The 21,274-nt window shown below is 38.2% G+C and overlaps 1 protein-coding gene across 2 annotated transcripts in view; it reads left to right on the forward strand.

The window, feature by feature from the left end:
- Window positions 1-21,274, forward strand: part of COLEC10 (collectin subfamily member 10) — a 197,916-nt gene that overhangs the window by 43,570 nt on the left and 133,072 nt on the right. The window contains exon 1 of one of the 2 annotated variants that reach the window (XM_086336409.1): window positions 16,709-16,868. The exons of the other annotated variant lie outside the window; for it this stretch is intronic. The gene's annotated coding sequence lies outside the window, so the exon portion shown is untranslated. Of the gene's footprint in view, window positions 1-16,708; window positions 16,869-21,274 lie in introns of those variants that run through there. 2 annotated transcript variants of the gene reach the window in all.

The following is a 21,274-nucleotide window of genomic DNA, read 5'->3' on the forward strand; positions in this document are numbered from 1 at the left end:
TTTTTTAATCTAGAGTTTTATTCTTTTGCTCCACTCCACCCTAATTTTCTACTCATGGATGCAAAGGCATGTGATAACTCAGGAAAAGGGGCTGCAAAGTATCATAGGTGGTTGATTCATCTTTAAATCTTTCATGGGGTTTGCTGTGATGTGTCAAGCAAGGTACCATATTTCTGTTATAAAGTTTTCTTTCCATCTAGACTAGATTCACAATCTTTCTGAAGTTGTTATATACTTTTGTTGACCAGTTTTCTAACACCACTTGGAGTTCCTGTATTTGCCCAAGTCCTTGAAGATAATGTTGCAATTTCTGCCCTTTTTTTTCAGTGTCTAATAAGACCTGATGCAGTGTTCTTCCTCAGGAGTCCAGGTTAGACTTACACAGGGAGCTTTTACCTACACCCAGGCATCTACTTGCCTTAGTGCACAAAATCAGAAGCTCTACAGTTGGGCCTGTCAAAAACATACCTGAAAATTCTTTTTTGAGTTATTCTGATGTACAGATCTGGTTCAAACCATCACACTGTTGGAAATCATAAATTTACTCTCAAGAAGAAAAAAAGAGAGAGAGAAAAGAAAAAGAAAAGAAATAGAAAAACAAAGGCTGCATAGACAACCCCTTGAACCTGACTATAGGCATAGCTAACCAGTATGGCAAAACTGGTAACTGACAGAGAGAGTATCACGGTTAAGAGACCAACTCTTTGGATTCAAATTTCTGCTCTGCTATGTCACCTACATCAAATTAAGTCACCACTCTGAACCTAAGTTTATTCTCCTTATAATAAGTATAATAATAATACCTGTAGTATTTTGGGGATTTAATTATGTATTACATATAAGATTAAAAACATAAAGTATTTGCTGATACATTGACATAAAATAGTTATTCAGACAATGTCAACTCTTCATTATCTCAGGCTGCTCAGGGACTCAGATTAGAAGTTAATATCTTTGATTTAAAAAATGAAAACATGAGTAATTATAAATAAAAGCATTTTTGTTTAATAGATAGACTATTTTAAAGCCTGAGATCCATAGTGGGATTTTGTTTTAGGTCCTAGGTATTATAAATTTTGGATCCATATTTAATTTAAATAATTATATTAGCATTTAGAATGCCAGAGCCCCTTTTAATTGTATTAGTAAAACCCTAAGGTATTATAAGAGAAGGCAACGGCAACTCACTCCAGTATTCTTGCCTGGAAAATCCCAAGGATGGAGGAGCCTGGTAGGCTGCAGTCCATGGGGTCACAAAGAGTCGGACACGACTGAAGTGACGCAACAGCAGCAGCAACAGCAGCAAGGTATTATAAAATGACACCTAGAAATTACCGTTTTGATTAATTAAAGATTGTGTTTTTTTCTGGTAGGTCATGAATATTTTGGGCTGTGCCATCCAACAAAAAAGATTAAGACTGCATGTAGTGCGTCAGCAAGAAGGCTGGTTGACATTGGTTCTGGGCAGCCGGGAAGTGTGATTCCTGCAGGGCTGTGGCACCTGTGTTGGTGCTTCTGCCCTGAGTTCCCTGACCCATGATGCTACAATTGCAGCCAACAAAATGGCCCTCTTATGGAAATAATGGGACTTCCTCCACCTGCAATACAGAAGATGCAGATGTGAGTTCAATCCCTGTATCAGGAAGATCCCCTGGAGGAGGGAATGCGTACCCCCTCCAGTATTCTTGCCTGGAAAATTCCATGGACAGAGAAGCCTGGCGGGTTTCAGTCCATAGAGTCACAAAGAGTTGGACATGACTGAAGTGACCAAGCACACACACACATACACGGAAGTCATGCCTCATTCTATCACATGCACTCACACTCTGCCTAGCCCTGCCATCCCCTGAGACCAAAATAAAGCCGAATGTTTCCCATACTGATCTACCATCCATCCACTCTGGGTGTGTTAGACCCACCTGGGTATGCTGCTGCTGCTAAGTCTCTTCAGTCATGTCCGACCCTGTGCAACCCCATAGATGGCAGCCCACCAGGCAGCCTTAGGTTAACTTTCTGAAGAAGCTGAGAAGCAACCAATCAAAAGGCTATTTATTTCACTCCCTTTCTGGAAACGAATGACAGTTTTGGGAAGCATGGTGATGATTCTCAGTGGGTTCCTGGCAGCAGGCATGAGCCCTGTGATGTGGGCCCTTGTTCCACCAAGGTGGGAAGGCAGAGGTCCCTGTTGCAGTTCTGTGCGCTCCCACATGAGAAGGAGCGTTGGCAGTTCAGGACTTTGAAAATCAAGGAGGAACACCGCTGCACATTGAATCCAGCGGTCAGCACCTCGGGCTGGGCAGAGATGCCCCAGTCCTGGATGCTACCAAGCAGAGTGCACTTCTTGGCTCCTCACCAAGAGAGGGAGTGGGAAGGACTCTACAGTAGCTGTTGATGAGCTGCTTCTTTATGCCCAGGAGTGGTTTTAAATGAAATACATAGTTTTTCTGTATTCTTGCAGTAGCTTAAGCAGGACTGATGGTGTGGGGAATAAAAACATCATCTGGAAATTCATGTTACTTCATTATGACACGTGGAATCTTAGTTCTCCACCCAGGGATCAAACCTGTACCCCGTGCAATGGAAGCTCGGAGTCTTAACCACTGGACTGCCAGGGAAGTCCCAATCTTGAGTGAACTGTGTGGTCTCTCTGAGACCCAGTTTTCTTACCTGTGAAATTAAAATACTGACATCTTATTGGTGGTCAATAATTATGTATGTTAAGCAGTGTCTAGGGCCTAGTGGACTTTCATTATGTGTTCACACTTTTTCCCTTCTAAAGCAAGTATGACTGACTATTTCCTTTTGCTTCTTTATATCTGGGAGAAAGCATTATATATCTCTGAGGGTTACAATGCCCTTTCCATGCATCATATACTGCATCCATCATTTATTTTCTTTATCCTCCCAAAAATTTTATGAGTGAGAACTACAATGATGCCAATCTTATAGATAAAGTGAAGCACAAAGAAATTAAGCATCTTGGTTAATGATCACAAAGATAGTACTTGTCACAGGTATGACTTGAGCTCAAGTATTGGATCCAAAGCCCCTTCTCTTTATAGTCTTTGATCTTTCTTTGTGATTTGCATGGAGTCTGACTTTGTTGTGGCCAAAGATTAAGCCATATTTAGCATTATCTCTGTCTACAGAGTGGCTTCCCAGATGGCTCAATTTTAGAGAATTTGCCTGCCAATGCAGAAGACTCAGGAGCCATGGGTTCAATCCCTCAGTTGAGAAGATCCCCTGGAGAAGGGAACGGCAGCCCACTCCAGTATTCTTGCCTGGAAAATTCCATGGACAGAGGAGTCCGGTGGGCTACAGTTCCTGGGGTCCCAAAGAGCTGGACGTGATTGAGCAACTGAGCATGCCCACATGCTGTCTACTGGTCTTTCTGTTTCCACTGTTATCAGAAACAACTTGATATAAGGTCAACTTCAGCCATGTTGAGCCTTCATTTGGAAAGGAGCAGCTGCATAAGTGTTAGGCTGAGTGTGGCCCCCTTTTTCTGTAGGACTGGAATATCACATTTTAATTTTGGAAAGGTCTCAGTTGTTTAGTCACTAAGTCCCCCAGGTATGTGAAAAACTATGGCTGGCCTTTCACTTAATTCAATGTCATTTTGCTCCACTCTCTATGTTTCTAGAGAGGCCTTTCTGGATTGTACTATCTAAAATAGCACTTCCTTCATTGCTTTCTGCCTCCTTACTCTTTTTTATTTTTATTTTTAAGACTGTTTTTTAACCATATGAAATATTATATACCACATTTAATTGTCTGTTTTTCACCACTGAAATGAAAACTATGTGGAGTAAATACTGTCTGTTCTGTTCATGCAGTATATGTAAAATGACCCATTTGGTTAAATAAAGGGGAAGTTTGTTAGGACAATAGGTGATGGTGGTTCAGATGGTAAAGAGTCTGCCTACAATGTGGGAGACCCTGGTTCTATCCTTGGGTCAGGAAGATCCCCTGGAGAAGGAAATGGTAACCTAGTCCAGTATTCTTGCCTGGAAAATCCTGAGGATGGAGGAGCCTGGCAGACTACAGTCCACGGGATCTCAAAGAGTCGGACATGACTGAGTGACTTCACTTTTGTTAGGACAAATACAAACTGTACAGAAAGAAGAAAAAAAAAAGAGTGCATATTTCTTCTAATAACTATCCTGTAATCATCAAAAAGAGTAAACCAAAGTATTACCATATTCTGATCACTGCAGAAATGTGTGTGTGTATATATGTTAGTCGCTCAGTCATGTCCAACTCTTTGTGACCCCATGCTCATAACTTGTCTGACTACTCTGTCCATGGAATTCTCCAGGCAAAAATACTGGAGTGGGTAGCCATTCCATTCTCCAGAGGATCTTCCTGACCCAGGGATGGAACCCAGGTTTCCTACATTGCAGGCAGATTCTTTACCATCTGAGCCTCCAGGGAAGCCCGCAGAGAGGTGTATCTTCCTTTAATTAAGACGAGAATTCTTTTAAGGACTTTCATTTCCCTTTACTGCTATCTCATTAAGCAACTTTTCTATCACTCAGTCAGTTTTCTAATTACTTTGTTCCTAGGCAGGACTATGAATGCAGAGCTATTGGGCATAAGCAATCTGATCACTAGAGTTGTTCATTCCCACTTTTTTTGTATCTCCCTTAGTAATCAGTAAAGTGACGTTCTTGTTTATAAGAAAACATTGGAGCTAAAATTTAGGTAAACTCACAAAATCAGGTTTATGAACCTGGAAAGCCAAGGTCTCAGCTCTCCACTGTGATTTTCCTCCAACAGGTGGCAGCCGTGATGAAGTACATCTGAAAAGATTACCCAACCTTATCCATGACTCTCCTCTGCAATCCAGAGAGGCATATACATTTTGAGACTGGTTAGATTCAAGTTCATATTGGTTTAGATATAGCAATTGTGGATCTTCATAATTAACCTAAATGAGCTTAAGGTTTATAGAGTTTTACTGGGAGAAAAGGGAGACATTGCTATAGCATTGACCACACAATTTACATTTAATGGACAGATTTTCATTTTGTGAAATGCAGCAGTACAAAGCAAAAATGCTGCAGACATTTTTCTCTCAGTAGCTCCCTAATAAAGCTTAAACTGGCCAACTTCCATGCCCTTCAGGACTCCAGAAATACAAACAGGAAGTTAACATTTCCATAGCAATAACAATTCTATAATAAAAGCTGAGGCAAAACAATAAAACAGTAGGTCAGGATAAAAGCAATTGACCTTTTATTAACATGCTAACACTATATTGGAATAAATTTTAAATATTAAAATGAAATAGTAAAATGAGAGTAACATTTATAATCAAATGACTTTTTTTTTTTTTCATTTTTAGGCATGGCTTCCCTCTTTTCTTGTAGCAAGGTGTGAGCTTATAGAGCATTTCTAAATTCCCTCAACTTGTAAGTTCTGTTGTGTAATCCATTAATAATTTTGCCCAAGCAAGGCTCTATTTCAAGCATAAATGTTCTTTTCAAAAAAAAGATGATTCTTGTATGATTTGCCATACTGGTTATTTGCTAATATTCACTCCATTATTGTGAGAAGCCATATACACTTATGTATTAGTCACTCAATCGTGTTCAACTCTGTGACCTCATGGACTGTAGCCCACCAGGTTCTTCTGTCCATAGAATACTCCAGGCAAGAATACTGGAATGGGTTGCCATTTCCGTCTCCATATACACTAATGAGTGTAATGAAAAGAGTGATTTTAAGTAAATCAAATCTTCTTTGATTTGATTCTTCAGACATCCCTAGTAAGCCAAGTGGGTGACAGTTTGTGCTGTAGGCATAGACGTAACCTAGAAATGGTAAATGTTCCTTGAGTTCCTGCACTTGGACCTTTCCTTTCCAAACCACTGAACATTCCTTTCCTCTAACTATGAAAGATGATTGTGGCTTTCTAAGATGGTGAAAAGGTATTCAACACTGTGCAGCGGAAGGATGAACTGAAGGCCAAGAAGAGAGAAAAGGTACATTCCCAGGTTGAGATGAGTGACCAGGAGATAGGGTGTTTAGTTCCACAAACCATGAAGTTGTTACTGTAATCTTGAGCTGTGCAAGCCTCCATGGCCTTCTGTTCCTATCAACTGATGGGCTTATAAAGTAGATAAAGTTGCTAACAGTTGGAACATTGATACAGAAAATTAGAATCCCTTTCCCTGTGATGGAATCTATTTTTTGTCAATTATCTTTTATTGTTTATGTATAAGGAATACATATTCAGTGTCTTTAAATGGTCTAAGTGCCTTAACAGTAGTTTCTAAATCTTCCACTTTAAAATTGTGTTGAGCACCGAATAAGATCCAAGTAAATTCTCATCCATAAATGATTCCTTATCCTCTTTTATTTTCTCACTTTACCTCTTATTCCTGAAATGTGATTTTGATGTGGGACAGGCATGCTGATTTTGAAATAGTTGCAACCCTGAACATAGCAGTTTACACAGAATCCATAGAAAATATCTCTTTAAATAGAGATACACAAATGTGATAAATTTGTGTATTCATACTTAAAACCGACAAATTACTCTTCTTAACATAATCCTAAGGGGGTTAATACTAGCGAATATTATGGCAATCTCAATGCCTGTAATTGTAGTGTACTGAACACTTACAGGAAATTGTGCAAGAATTTGTTTAAATGGAATGCTGCCCTCTTATGGTTACACAAATCCTTCTAGAGCCAAACATAAAATTGTAGTCTTGAGTTAGGGCAGTTAATAGAGGGGTTTAATTAGTGGAAAGAGCCAAAAAATGTAAGCCACACGTGGATTTTACACACTACAAATTAGAGTGGCATAGAGGTGACTCATTGTAAGTTCATATATCTAGGTAACATAGAGCCAAGGATAGAACCCAGTTTGTTGCTTTTCTCCTTATTTTAATAATGCATATTTGAACATAATTTTAATTTCTACTTTCATAATTCAGATATTTCAACGGAGATCACAAACATCAATTTTATCAAAGGAATTAAAATAAGATTAATTGTAATAAATCAAGATGATATGAACACTTTCTAAACATTAGAGGACTTCAGCATCTTATCAATTCAGAAAATTTGGAAAGTTCTCAAATATCAAACTTAAAAACTTCCAGTTTTCAGGACATTTTATTTATATTCTTCCAAGATCATTCTTATCATCTGAGGAGTCCACAGAACCAGTTTAATACATATCTAAAATGTGGATGTCTGTCAAATACTGTATAAAAGCATTTTATTTTTCCTAAAAATTTCTGTCTTTCACAAGATAACTATTTGCATTTTTATTTTTGTTCTCAAGGATTGTTTTTATTTGAATCAGCTTTATTAAGGTATAATCTACCTACCAAATTATATATAGTTTAGTGTATAGTTGAATGAGTTTTGATAAATACCTATAATAATGTAAGCATCAAGATATAGAACATACACATACAGAAACAGAACATATATTAATGTATCAGCCACGTAAGTTTCCTTGTGCTTCATTTCAGTCATTCTCCCCATTCTGGTCCCAGGCAACCATTTATCTGTTTTCTGTCTTATCTGTAAAGATTAGATGTGATATACACAGACCTTCATATATAAGAACTTATAAAGTAGATACGCTTTCATGTCTGGCTTCTTTCTTTCAGCATAATGGTTTAATTTTCATCATTGTTGTTTTATCAGTATTTTCTTCCTGTTTATGATTGAGTTGTATTTCGTAGTATGGATGTACCACAACATTCATCTGCTCACTATCTATTGGATATTTGGGTTGTTTCTAGGTTTTTTAATCTTTACTAAAAAAATACTGCTGTGAAAATTCATGTAGAAGTCATAGTGTGGTCAGATGTTTTCATTTCTCTTAGGTAAACGCCTAGAAGTACAATTGCTGGCTCATATAATGTGTGTGTCTGACTTTGTAGGACACCGCTACACTGTCATTCAAAGTGACCGTATGATTTCACATTTCCACCAGAACTATATGAGAGTTCTAGTTGCTTCAAATTCTTGCCACCACTTGGTGGCATCAGTATTTTCAATTTGAGCTATTCTCGTGGTTGCTAGGCATCTCATTTCAGTAGGAGTTTTGATTTGCATAGTCAAAATCTAATGATGAATCATTTTAAACCTTTTTTCATGTGCCTATTAACCGTTCAAATATATATAATTTAATGATGTGTCTGGCTAAATCTTTTGGTCATTAAAAAAATTAATTTGCAGCTTGTATTTGAGTTGTAAGTATGCTTTATATATTCTAGATACCAATCTTTTTTCAGCTATATGTATTGTCAATATGTTTTCTCTCAGCCTGGCTTGCCTTTTCTTTATCTTTCCAGCCATGCAGCGTGGTGTCTGGGATCTTAGTTACCCAACCAGGGATCAAACCTGCGCCCCCTGCAGTTGAAGAGCGGCATCTGAACATATGGACTGCCGAACAATAGTTAAGAAGTCCCATGTGCTGTAGGCCTGAACCTTGGAGGGCAAAATTCAGCCTTGGGACCTTTGTCCTTTCTTGTCAGAACAGATAATAACATTTGTTTTGGTGAGGTTTCCCGAACCTTGTGACTTGAGTGCAAGAACAAAGGATCTGACACCAAGATGTTTGCAACAACTAACCCCCCATCCCCACCCCCTGCACTGCCATCTTCCCTATAAAAGTGCTTTGCTGAAAGTTTTCGGGAGGAGTTTGGGGTTTTTAAGGCTTGAGCCACCAGTCTCCGTGCATGGCCCTGCAATAAACCTTTCTCTGCTCCAAACTCTGATGTTTTGGTATTGTTTTTGGCCTCACTGTGCATCAGGCACATGGACTTACATTAGATAACAATGGGACTGCTTGTGGAACTGCTTCTGGAGAGTGGAAAAAAGAAGACCCACACATATATATTCTAAGTGGAACTTTAGAACTCCATGTATGTATAAAGAGAAAATCCCAAAAGCTTCCAGAGAGAAAAACAGGGGACTTACAAAGGAACAAGAAAGATTGATATAGAATCCTCATTTTAAAAACTGGCTCAAGAAAACATTTAACAGTATCTTCAGTATGCTGAGGAAAAAGATTACGAGCCTTGAATTTAATGCCCAGACCAATTATCATTCACATAAATGGCAAAATAATGACAGAGGAAGACATGCCTAGACTTGGAATATTTATCACTGCAAACTCTGTCTGAAATGTTTATTAAAGTTATATTTCAACAAACTTTAAAAAAAACTTCAAGCTGCATTTCATCAGAAACATTTATAAGCAACAAAACCAGTAAAACATTTTCTTCAGAATAATAGTGCTCTGATTTCAGCTCTAAGAGGTAGAGCTTAGAAGTCAACATTTCTGCCCTTATAACAAGAACAAGCTGAACAAACTAAAAATCAGCCAGTTTTCTTGGACCCATTAAAGAACCAGTGTCACATGGCAAACTCCAGAGTCAGATATGACAGACTATTAGGGAATTTTAAAGAACTGCATTAAAGGTTCTAATGGGAAAAGTAGACAGCATGAAGGAACAGGTAGATAATGTAAGCACAGAGATGACTCGCCTAAGAAAGAATCAAATGAAAATGCTACAAATAAAAAACAAAGTAACAAAAGTGAAGACTGTGTTTGATGGGTTGATTAGTAGACTGGACACGGCTCAGGAAAGGATCAGTGAAGTTGAAAATAGTTCAAATTTCCCAAACTGAAATACAAAGAGAAAAAAATAATGAACAAAACAGAGCAGTATACATAAAACAGAATGCATCAAACAATATCAAAAGATGCAACATCCCCATAACTGGAATATCAGAAGCAGAAGGAAAAGAGAATGGAGAAGAAGAGATACTTGAAGAAATGATGCTCAACAGTTTTTTAAAATTAGTTGTTGTTGTTCAGTCACTCAGTCATGTCTGACTCTGTGACCCCATGGACTGTGGCACACCAGGCTTTCCTGTCCATCACCAGCTCCTGAAGCTTGCTCAAACTCATGTCCAGTGAGTTGGTGATGCCATCCAACCATCTCATCCTCTGTCGTCCCCTTCTCCTCCTGCCTTCAATCTTTCCCAGCATCAGGGTCTTTTCCAATGAGTCAATTCTTTGCATCAGGTGGCCAAAGTATTGGAGTTTCAGCTTCAACATCCAACATCCAACCTTCCAATAAATATTCAGGACTGATTTCCTTTAGGATTGACTGGTTGGATCTCCTTGCAGTCCAAGGGACTCTCAAGTGCCTTTTCCAGCTCCACAGTTCAAAAGCATCAATTCTTTGGTGCTCAGCCTTTTTTATGTTCCAGCTCTCACATCCATACATGACTACTGGAAAAACCATAGCTTTGACTAGAGGCACCTTTGTTGGTAAGGTAATGTCTCTGCTTTTTAATATGCTGTCTAGGTTGGTCATAACTTTTCTTCCAAGGAACAAGAGTCTTTTAATCTTATGGCTGCAGTCACCATTTTAAATTTTCATGGCTGCAGTAACAATTTTAATATTAGTGACAGATATCAAACCACAGATCCAGGAATCTTAGAATACCAAGCAGGATAAACACCAAAAACACCTTCATACATGGGCATAGTATATTCAAGCTGCAGAACACTAAAGGCAAAGAAAATCTTGGAACAATGAGTAAAATCATAATCTTGAAAATTCTCAGATTGTATCAGTGTGCTAGTAGCATGTGACAAGGGATAAAATGTAAGCAAAATTTTTCTTTTCTTATACATAAGGTAAATACACAGACTAGCTCTAAGTAGTAATAGATTTCATATACTCTCTATGTACTTCAGAGATACTGCCTCGAGATTCAGTTCCAGGCCACCACAATAAAGTGAATATGACAATAAAATAAGTCACACGAATTTTTTGGTTTCTCAGTGTATGTGAAAGTTACTTTTATATTATACTGATATACTGTAATTCATTAAGTATGGAATAGCATTATGTCTTAAAAAAAAAACACTGAACATACCTTATTTCAATAATGAAATAATGCTGTTGGCAAAATGTTGCTGACAGACTTGCTCAATGTAAGGTTGCCACAAACCTTCAATATATTAAAAAAAAAACAAACATGCAGTGTCTCTGAAGCACAATGAAGCAAAGTGTAATAAAAGGAGATATGTCTGTACATACTATAAAACTGTAAGGACAGCAACAGGATGGGAGTTAGAAACAGGACATATAACTTCTGAAACACTAGAGGGAAAATGATAGATTAAAAAAGAAAAATGTATCAGCAAACTTATACCTACACTGAAGAATTTGAGATCATTAAAAAGAACATGATGTCTGACTCTTTGGGACCCCGTGAACTATACAGTCCATGGAATTCTCCAGGTCTGGAGTGGGTAGCATTTCCCTTCTCCAGGGGATCTTTGCAACCCAGGGATGGAACCCAGGTCTCCTGCATTGCAGGCAAATATACCAAAAAACCTGAGAAGAATATACTCCTAGGAGGAGGAAGAGAATTGAAGTGGGAAAAAGAGAAAAAACGTCTTTTCTTACCTCTGTTGTATATATATGTACACACTTGTGTGTGTATATATATATATACTTGGGTAGAGTTCATATAATCTGGAAAAGATTTTTTAAAACTACCAGCCTTTCTGTGTAGATCCTGTCTTAATATTGAAGAATGGAGGATGGGTCTGAATTTCTCCTTCTGCAGTGTAAATGAAAGGGCACAATTAACATGAAGAACTGTATGAGAACACAAATTATTTCTCTCCACAAAACCTTCAAATGTCATGTTAGGAGATAGCACTTCAAAGGGAAATAATTTGTTCCTGGAACACAATTTTCATTTAAACACAATCTTCATTTTGAAGAGAAAACAAATAGACACAATATAACCCAGCTGGCCTTATGCCCACTTATGTCCCACAAGTGCCATGTAAAACCATGAAAGGAACCACATCAAGGCAGATTAGACCACTGAGAACTTCAAGGAAATCACATCCGCCACGCACAATTTATCTGTGGACCTTTGTTAGAAAAAGCAAGCCAAGTGGCCCAGAGCTAATGGGAACAGTCATCAAATTGGAAGTTATCTTTTGAAATGACATGAAGAAGCAAGAATCTTGAAAAAGTCTGGAAAGGTCATTAACTTCATAGACATGCGGCTTTCTTTCTTTTAGGGAATAAAAAAAAAGCATAATGCTATTCATTGTGCTTAAAGCCATTATTATCCTCACAAATTGGACAACCTTTTATTCTTTCCTTTCAGCCCAAGGAGAGCTGCTTAATTAGTTTGTTTTTATTTTTACAAATTAATGGGCTTACCTGGTGGTTCAGTGGTAAAGAATTTGCCTGCCAATGCAGGAGACATGGGTTCGATCCCTGGGTCAGGAAGATCCCCTTGAGAAGAAAATGGCAACCCACTCCAGTATTCTTGCCTGAGAAATCCCATCGACAGAGGAGCCTGGCAGGTTACACTCCATGGGGCTGTGAAAGAGGTGGGCGTGACTTAGTGAGTAAACAACAACTTATAATAAACTGTTTTTTAGCATTTGAAATATTTCTGAAACATCTCATATATCATTTATAATCTAGAAGTCAGTGTTGTGTAGTATGTTAGGAGAATGGGCTATAGAGCCACACTGCCTGAAAAAGCACCCCAGCTATGACACTGTTCAAGTGACATTCATCAAATATGTACCTCCCTGTGTCTTGATTATCTCAACACGAGAATCGTGAACTAGAGGGCATTTCATCCTTGTTGTAAGGATTGAGTGAGATACAATAAGCACATTTCTCACAGCCCTCCTTGGAACAAATTAACACCAATGAAGAATAGTTGTTAAAATCCTCATATCAACCTCGTGAGGTAGATCCTTGTGCTACAGACAAGAATGCTCAGACCTTGAGAGGGAAAGCAACTAGTCCCAGATTTTCCAAATGGTGGGTGGAAATGGTGGAGACAGAGTGCAAATCAAGTGCATTCTGACTACAAAGCCCCTGCTCTCAGCACTCATTAAAATAGATTATTTTGTAACTGTTTCATATCACAGTCTTTTGCCTTTACACTTGGATATAAACTCAGGAAACTCAGGATTAGCTGTACCTTCTAGTTGTAGATTTTCCCACGTGGCCCAGATCGGTACCCTGGAAACACATGGGCAAGAGTTGCTGAAAAAGAGAAAATTGACATTTATAAAACACTGAAGAAATGTCTGCCAAGAACTAGGGTGAGATACTGAAATAAATTGCATCCATATTTAATCTGTACAACAGTCTCAAGGGGCAAGTGTTAATATCCCTGTTTTACAGATGTTATACAGATGTTGTTGAGAGGATAAATTTTTCTTTCCCCAGACTGTGTATTTTCTTTGTGGAATGCACACAGTAAATGAGAGCAAGACCTTAAAGCCAAATCAAGCTTGGTAAAAAGCTTAGTTCAGCTACTTACTGAAGTGTGTGATTTGGAGTTATAAAACTTCTCTGAGATTCATCTGTAAAATGCAGATAGCACATACAACCTCTATCAAGGGGTAACTGCATTAAATAAGGCAATATGCATAAAGCCCACTATAGAATCACTGTAAGCAGTTAATAAATGTTAGTTATTATTATTACTGTTGTTACACTATTAATACGAGTTTCAGTAGAGTCAACTGAAGTGAAAGGACCTTTATTCAACTTTAGCCTGACCGTCAGTGTCTGCTTTAAAATGAGAAATATCCTCTTTAAAATGGGAAAGCTTTGGAGGTCAATTACACAGGTAATTGAATCAGTTTGAACAACTCCACTGGGCAGAACCTGTCCAAAATAATCATTGTTTCAGTAAAACAGTTGATAGGACTATTTTAAATAAAACAGTAAAAATATTACTTCCTGACAGGAATATTACCTATAGGTTTATAGAAATAGGCAGCCTGCGGACTGCAGGTAGAAATTGTATGCAGCAAGCACTTCCTTTGAAGCTAAAGGATATGACCTTAGAAAGGACAATGCAGCCAAACTTATTGAGACTTTATCATCATTTGTTGATTGCACTTCAGATGTCCAAAATGCCTTGGGGAAGAAAACTTCACACATAATATTTTCATTTTAGGAACTATGATAAACTCTGTTTATCCAGAATGATCAGTAAATTGAGAGTGCTAGTTATAATCAAATAATATTTGTCAAATATCCTAAGTTAATTAAAAGCTAGAATATTCAAATCAAATAATATACTGTCAGTAGTAAGCATAGCATTCAACTTTCAGCAAGTAAAATGCTTTCTCTGACTGTTCTGAAACTACTTTAGAATCTTTGCGTGTCCCAGTGTTATCATTAGAAAGCTTAACTGTTATGATAACATAAATTTCAGTGTAAAGTAAGGAAGATTTTCTCACACTGAGCAGTTCCAAGATGAGATGGGTAACACTAGAATTTTGAGGATTCCCTTTGCAGGGAGATTTAAACAAAGGCTGCGGGACTGCTTGCTTGGAAGGTTGCAAACCAGATGTTGACATGGAGCGAGGAGTTCCAGAATTGATGTTTCCCACAGCTGATTATCTTCATTTTCTAGGACTATGGTAAGAAAGTACCACCAATTGGGTGGCTTAAACAGCAGCAGCTTATTTTGTCCAATTGCAGATGGAGGTATCATCAGAGTTGATTTCTCCCGAGGCCTCTGTGGCTTGTAGGTGGCGGTCTTCTCCTGTGTCTTCACGTGGTCTCCCCACTGTATGTTTGTGTCCTGATTGTCCTGATCTCTTTTCATAAGGACATCAATCGTATTGAATAAGAGGTCACCCTAATGGCCTCATTTCACTTTAAAACCTCTTTAAAGACCCTGTCTTCACATACAGTCATCTGAGGTACTGTTTGGTTGGTTGGTTTAGTCGTTAAGTCGTGTCCGACTCTTGCTACCCCAAGGACTATAGCCTGCCAGGCTCCTCTGCCCATGGGATTCTCCAGGCAAGAATACTGGAGTGGGTTGCCATTTTGGAGTGATGATTTCAATAACTGAGTTTGGGGGATACACGATTCAGTCCCTAACACTGGTTTTGTAAGAGAATCACTTGGGGACTTCATTAAGGATTCTGAATTCCTTAGAACCACTCTTGAAGATTGGAAGGTCAAGGAAACTGCATTTTTAGCAAGGATCCAATAGGCATTGGTTTGGTGTTTGGTTTTTTTTTTTTTGTAAGTAGCATAAGATATATCTCAAGCTTGCTCAACTAAAATAGAGAAACTCCTTAGCTTACACAACTGAACATTTCAAGACTAAAGTTTCTTTTCCTAGATCAAGAATCTAAATGACACTATAGTATAAATAATGCTTTAGCAGCCTGACTGTTCTTTCTACATTTCTTCCATCTGTCTTCTCAGTGTCACCTCCTTTTCTCAGTTCCCTGGTGGTTGGAAGATGGCTTGACCAAGCCCCTGTGTCTTCAGAGGGTCATGTTTATCAGAGTTGAGGGTAAATCTGGTTAACTTTTTACAACACAATACCTAATGCAAAAGATACAAAGTATATAATTATACAAAGCATAGTTCAAAGTTTACTTTTGTAATAGATTATTAATGCTGATAGTGTTGACTTAGTGCTTATGCATTAGCCTGTATGCTGACTGCATCATATGTGTATTTATATTCACATTAGGTGCAGTGATTCTCACCATTATACAGATAGGAAAACTGAGTCTCCCAGAGGCTATCTCTTGCCCAAGGTGTCAGAGTGAATAAAAGAGACAGAGCTGGAATTCACATTTCAACACTGTGGTTTTCAAATTCTCACTTCTAAATGCCGTATTCTGCTGCCTCATTAACGTGCTAACTATGGGTGTTAGCACTTTTTTTTCTTAAAACTGATTAATTTTCATTAAACATTTTCCTTATAAACCTTTTTCCCTTTTAATTTTACTGAGTCATCCCTGACAGACAGCCCTGTGTAAGTTGAATGTTTATAGCTTTGTGACTTGACTGACCTTTATTATGAAAAATTAATCACCATAAGTTTTATCATCCATCAGCTCACATAGATACAAGGAAAGTGTTTTCTTGGTGAAGAGAACTTTTAGAATTGATTCTCTTGGCGGTTTCCAAATGCACCACCCAGTCGGGTTACTTAGCATCAGTAAATGTTACTTTACAGCCTGGAGTTAGCTCTCTCCATCAGAGCTGCACTACCTGAAATGTTCAAAGTTTTGATAATAAAAGGAAAACATATTCTTTATCCTAATCATCCTTATGTACTAGAAAGACCATTTGTCGGCCTGTCATTTACACAGTTGTCATCCAAACTCAATATACGATGGTCACTGTATTTCTTAGCCCTCGCCACAGGGATCTTTATAAGGTGATGACTTCTTAATTCAATTTAGTATAGGCAAATGGAAAAAAAAAGTAGTCCAGAAATGCTTCTTAACTCCCCTACTGAAGCTGTGAGTCCCACCTGATGACTACCAGCTTGACAAGATAACCAACTTGCAGACTGCAAAAAAAAAAAAACAACCAGCATTCACTGTGAGTTGTCCTTATTCAGCTAAGTACGTTTATTTCACTACTGGACTGTAGCAAAGGTGTTGGTAGGTCTTTCCCTGGAATGTGGGCAAGATGCCTGTGTCCTGTTGCTGAGAAAATGCATATAAATGCCCAAGCCTGTTTAGTGGTCTTTACCAAAAATAGCTTGGCCTTTTGACTCACCCAGGCTGCCGGTAAACTGTTTTTTTTTTTTTTCCCCTCTCCACAGATACACTAAATCTAGTAACATCACGTCAGTGCATTCCAAATTGGAGGCAACATTGACTTTGTTTTAGTTTGGGAATCCTTATTATTGGTTCATAAGTTGGATCAGAGAACACTGGGACAAGAAGGATCTGACAGATATTCAGTCTTCAGCCCAGCCTCGTAGATTTATAGATAAGAAGCAGAAGCCCAGAAAGGTTAAGTGACCCCCACAAGCACACATTGCTGGTAAGTGGCAGACCCAAAATAACTCTGGGCTGCTAATGCGTGAAGCAGTCTGTTTTCTGCCAGGGTCTCAGCCGGAGATTTCGTGGGTGGGTTGTGCCAGGTTCCTCTCAAGAGCAGTTTGGGGGAGTGATGGCAAGATATGAGTCTTGGCTGCCCTTGTATTTACAGAATTTTTATTTGGACATGTGCTGCTTTTGCAAGAAGGAATTTGAGAATCAAATAATACAGAAACCAGGAAAGCAAATAGATATTTTGATGCTCAAACTTGACCATGGGTGGCTTTTTAACAGGGCCTTTAGGGAAAGCTAGTTTGCATTAGCAAGCTTCTCTGAGATCTTTCAATGCCACTGTCATTCCTGTGGCTCAGGTGTCTAAGCCTCACACCTTCCCAGGTGGTCCAAGTGCAGTGTTTTGCACACAGAGAGGATCCCCACAGTCTGCTCTTTACCCAGTGATCAAAACCTCTGTGCTTCTCCCTATGCTTGGCAGCTGGGCCAAAGTTTCATTTTCATACAGATCTTTTCTTTTCTCTCTCAAATCTTCCTCTCATCTGCTTGAATCTCAGGATAGGCTTTTGTTGTGTTTTGTTTTCCACTGAAAAGGGTATAAATTACTTCTATTTTATTCAGTCTGATAGACCTGTCTGTAATGTGAGGGTGGGATTTGCAGTTACAAGATGAAATCTGATCACACTAAAGAAGGGCTTCCCTGGTGGCTCAGCAAAGAATCTGCATGCAATGCAGGAGACCCAGGTTCAATCCCTAGATCAGGAAGAGCCCCTGGAGAAGGAAATGGCAACCCACTCCAGGATTCTTGCCTGGAAAATCCCATGGACAGAGGAGCCTGGAGGGCTATAGTCCATGAGGTCACAAGAGTCGGACTCGAATTAGTGACGAAACCACCACCACTAGCAAAGAAGGCAAGTATGCCTTTGCTGAGTAGCTATTAAATTTGTCTTTAAACAAATATCCAGAATATAATAAAACCTGAATAATAACTATTTCAGTTTAAAAGGGAGTAAATCGGGCACAGATCATGGAGCAGCACTTATTGTGTATGCCAGTTTTACAAGTGAGGAAAGCGATCCTCAGAAAATAAGGAATGTGGGTCAGGTACAAAGCTAGGAAGTGAAAAAATAAGAATTTAGACCTATATTTATATCTGAGGCTCACTAGGGGTCTTGTTATTTCCATTTGCCAGGCAGTCAGTCTCTATAACTGTTTGACTTTTTAATGGGAATATTAAAATCTGTTGTGAAGTGTTTTAATATTCATTATGTCCTTTGCTCTTTCTAAAGCCTTGAAAGGAAACTAGATATTACTTTACCCACCTGAAAAGAAAGATACCGGAGGGTATGTTGCTGTTTCTTTTTCTTTTTTTTTGCATTAGCAAAATGGCAAAATAGAAAGACACTGAATTCATCTCCTCTCAGGAGCACACCTAGATCACAACTATCTGCAGAATAACCATCTAAGAAAAAGACCAAAACCTACTAGAAAAGATCTACAACTGAAGACATAAAGAAAGAACCCGAATGAGATGAGGTTTCCCACCATCCCTATATTGAGATGCAATTGACAAATACAATTGTACAATATTGAAAAATCAGATCAGATCAGTCGCTCAGTCATGTCCAATTCTTTGCGACCCCATGAATCGCAGCACACCAGGCCTCCCTGTCCGTCACCAACTCCCGGAGTTCACTGAGATTCACGTCCATTGAGTCAGTGATGCCATCCAGCCATCTCATCCTCTGTCGTCCCCTTCTCCTCCTGCCCCCAAACCCTCCCAGCATCAGAGTCTTTTCCAATGAGTCAACTCTTCACATGAGGTGGCCAAAGTACTGGAGTTTCAGCTTTAGTATCATTCCTTCCAAAGAAATCCCAGGGCTGATCTCCTTCAGAATGGACTGGTTGGATCTCCTTGCAGTCCAGGGGACTCTCAAGAGTCTTCTCCAAAAATAAAATTAAATTTAAAAATAGATACCTGAGCTTCAGAGAAGTTAGTTGACTTACACAAAGTTGACTGCCCAGAAGCAACTAATATGGGACTCAAATCAAAGTCTTGTAAGTCTAAAGCAAAGTGAATAGTGAAAAGCACTGGCAAAGTGGGCTCAAGAGACCCAGGCTCAAGTTCAAACTATTCATTCCACTTATTTGAAGTATATCCTGGACAGATTACTTATATCTGTGATATTCATTTTCTAGCTGTCCGCTAAGTGGGACTAAAATAACACCCTGTGGCTGGATTGTTATGAAATAAATCTGAAATATCTTTTCTGACCAAAAAGTAATTTATATGTGCTATGAGTAAAACCATTTTAAAACTTACAACTTTTACAGCTTAAGAGTTCAAACTTCAAAACAATATTAAAAGTTAAGAGACTATACCCCAATACAAAATAAAAAAATTTTTTAAAGTTAATAGATCCATTTATGATGTGAATGTGGAAATTCTCTTTTGCTCATAAAGGTTATTTAATCAGTTTGATCCTCACAAGAAGGTGCTCATTTAAATATTTTGGCCATTTTCTTCTCTAACTTGATAATCTATAAGATAATTAGAAATACTCAGTGTCTTTTACTTCCAGGATATCTGTGTAAGCTATAATTATGAAAATACATCTTAAGCAGATTTCTAGATTCTGAAAAGTAATACAGTTCATATCCTAGTCCTTTTTCTTCTTTCCTTTCTAGTAATTAGGGGCTATTGGAGGGAGAAAAACCGTGATGTGGATGAGTAAAAGATGACATTTTTGAAAGGCTAATGGCAGATTTTTAAAGGAGTCTCTGTATATAATACATGAGATTATGTTCATTTATCAGCAAAAATCTCACTGAGAGAATCAAAGCAATACTTGTCTAAGAGTTCATTTCTTCTTCAAATTAAACTCGATCAAATTTTTCTTAAACTTTTACTTTTAAAATGACATTTTCAGTAGGCTGAGGAATATAAACATTCTAATACCTTTCATACAGCTTTTTTCCTGCATTGTAATTGACGGTTTTCAAAAACAAGATGAATGCATTCAAAACAAAGAACAAAACAAGGGTACACATTTGATTTTAATTGCTCTCTGCTGCACTTGGTAATAAAATGCCCAGTTGGAACTGGTCTTCCCTCTTCCTGCAGGGTGACGTCTTTAACCCAAATGAACCAGTGGTTTTTGTGGGAATTGAGGCAGGAACAAATGCTTATTAAGCAGCAGTAATATGTTAGGCACTAATCCTCATGATGATGCTGTGAGTTAGATATTAGGGTCCTTGGTTTTAGTTGAGAAAACACACTCAAAAGTTTGTTTTTCTTCAAATGCCATGACAAGGTGATGAAGACCCGGCTCTGAGTGATTCTGAACCTGCTGTCTACTCTAGGCTTCGTAAGGAAATCTCTCTGTAGGCTCTGCTTTTGTCATGCCCCTTTCTCCTTCTTTGGTCATGCTTTATAACTGGTGAGTGTCTGGGTGTCTTCTGCCTTATGGAAACTCTCAAGTGTTAATGTACCAGATTTCATGGTTTCTAAAGTTATATACAGTAGACTAAAGCACAGATAAGTGCAGCTTCTCAGTCAAGGGGTATTAAGGAAATCTTTTGGATGGCAATAAAATAGAGGTGTTGGTGTTACCAAGTGAAAAACAACCTGTTCTATTTCATATAATAAAATCAGTTCATCACAATATCTACCGAGGCAAAGCACTGAGAACTAGTGCTGGAATGTTCAGCAGACTAGCAATCAAGACCTGTTTTTTTCCAGGTATGGATTTGCCAATTATAAACCATGGGAGTCAATTAACCTCACTGTTTTCAACTATAAGATAAAAATTATAGTCTTCCTGCCACCTCACACGATTGATTTACAGATAAAATGAGACATTGTAGGTAAAAATTGTTTGCATCCCTATAAAACTGTAAGAATTTAAAAGAAATCAGTTATGTTTTCCTTTTGCTAATATTCCCCAAAGGGAGTAAATATTCCAGTTATTCCCATTGTGGATAGACTTCAACCCCATGTATGTATTTAATAATTAACACCTACCCTAAGTGTCTATTCAGTTGATTCCATTCTTTTTTTTTTTAACCATTTATCATTTATTTATTATTATTATTTTTACTTTACAATATTGTATTGGTTTTGCCATTCATCAACATGAATCCACCACAGGTGTACACGCGTTCCCCATCCTGAACCCCCCTCCCACCTCCCTCCCCGTTTTAAAGCAGTTTCCTATCAATATTTTTGTTTAGTTTTATTTTATGGTGACACTCAAAGTTTATGACTAATTTTTTTATGTTAACTATGGGCCATGAGCATCATCAGTTGACTCCGTTCTTATATGTGATAGAGGGGACAGGTTGGTTTTGGTCATGTGTGGAGGAGCAATGAAACCATCACTTTGGCTGAAAAAAAAG

This window comes from Bos grunniens, chromosome 14 (assembly GCF_055505025.1).
Source record: "Bos grunniens cultivar Pamir isolate PY7600 chromosome 14, Bosgru_T2T1.0, whole genome shotgun sequence".
Lineage (NCBI taxonomy): Eukaryota > Metazoa > Chordata > Mammalia > Artiodactyla > Bovidae > Bos > Bos grunniens.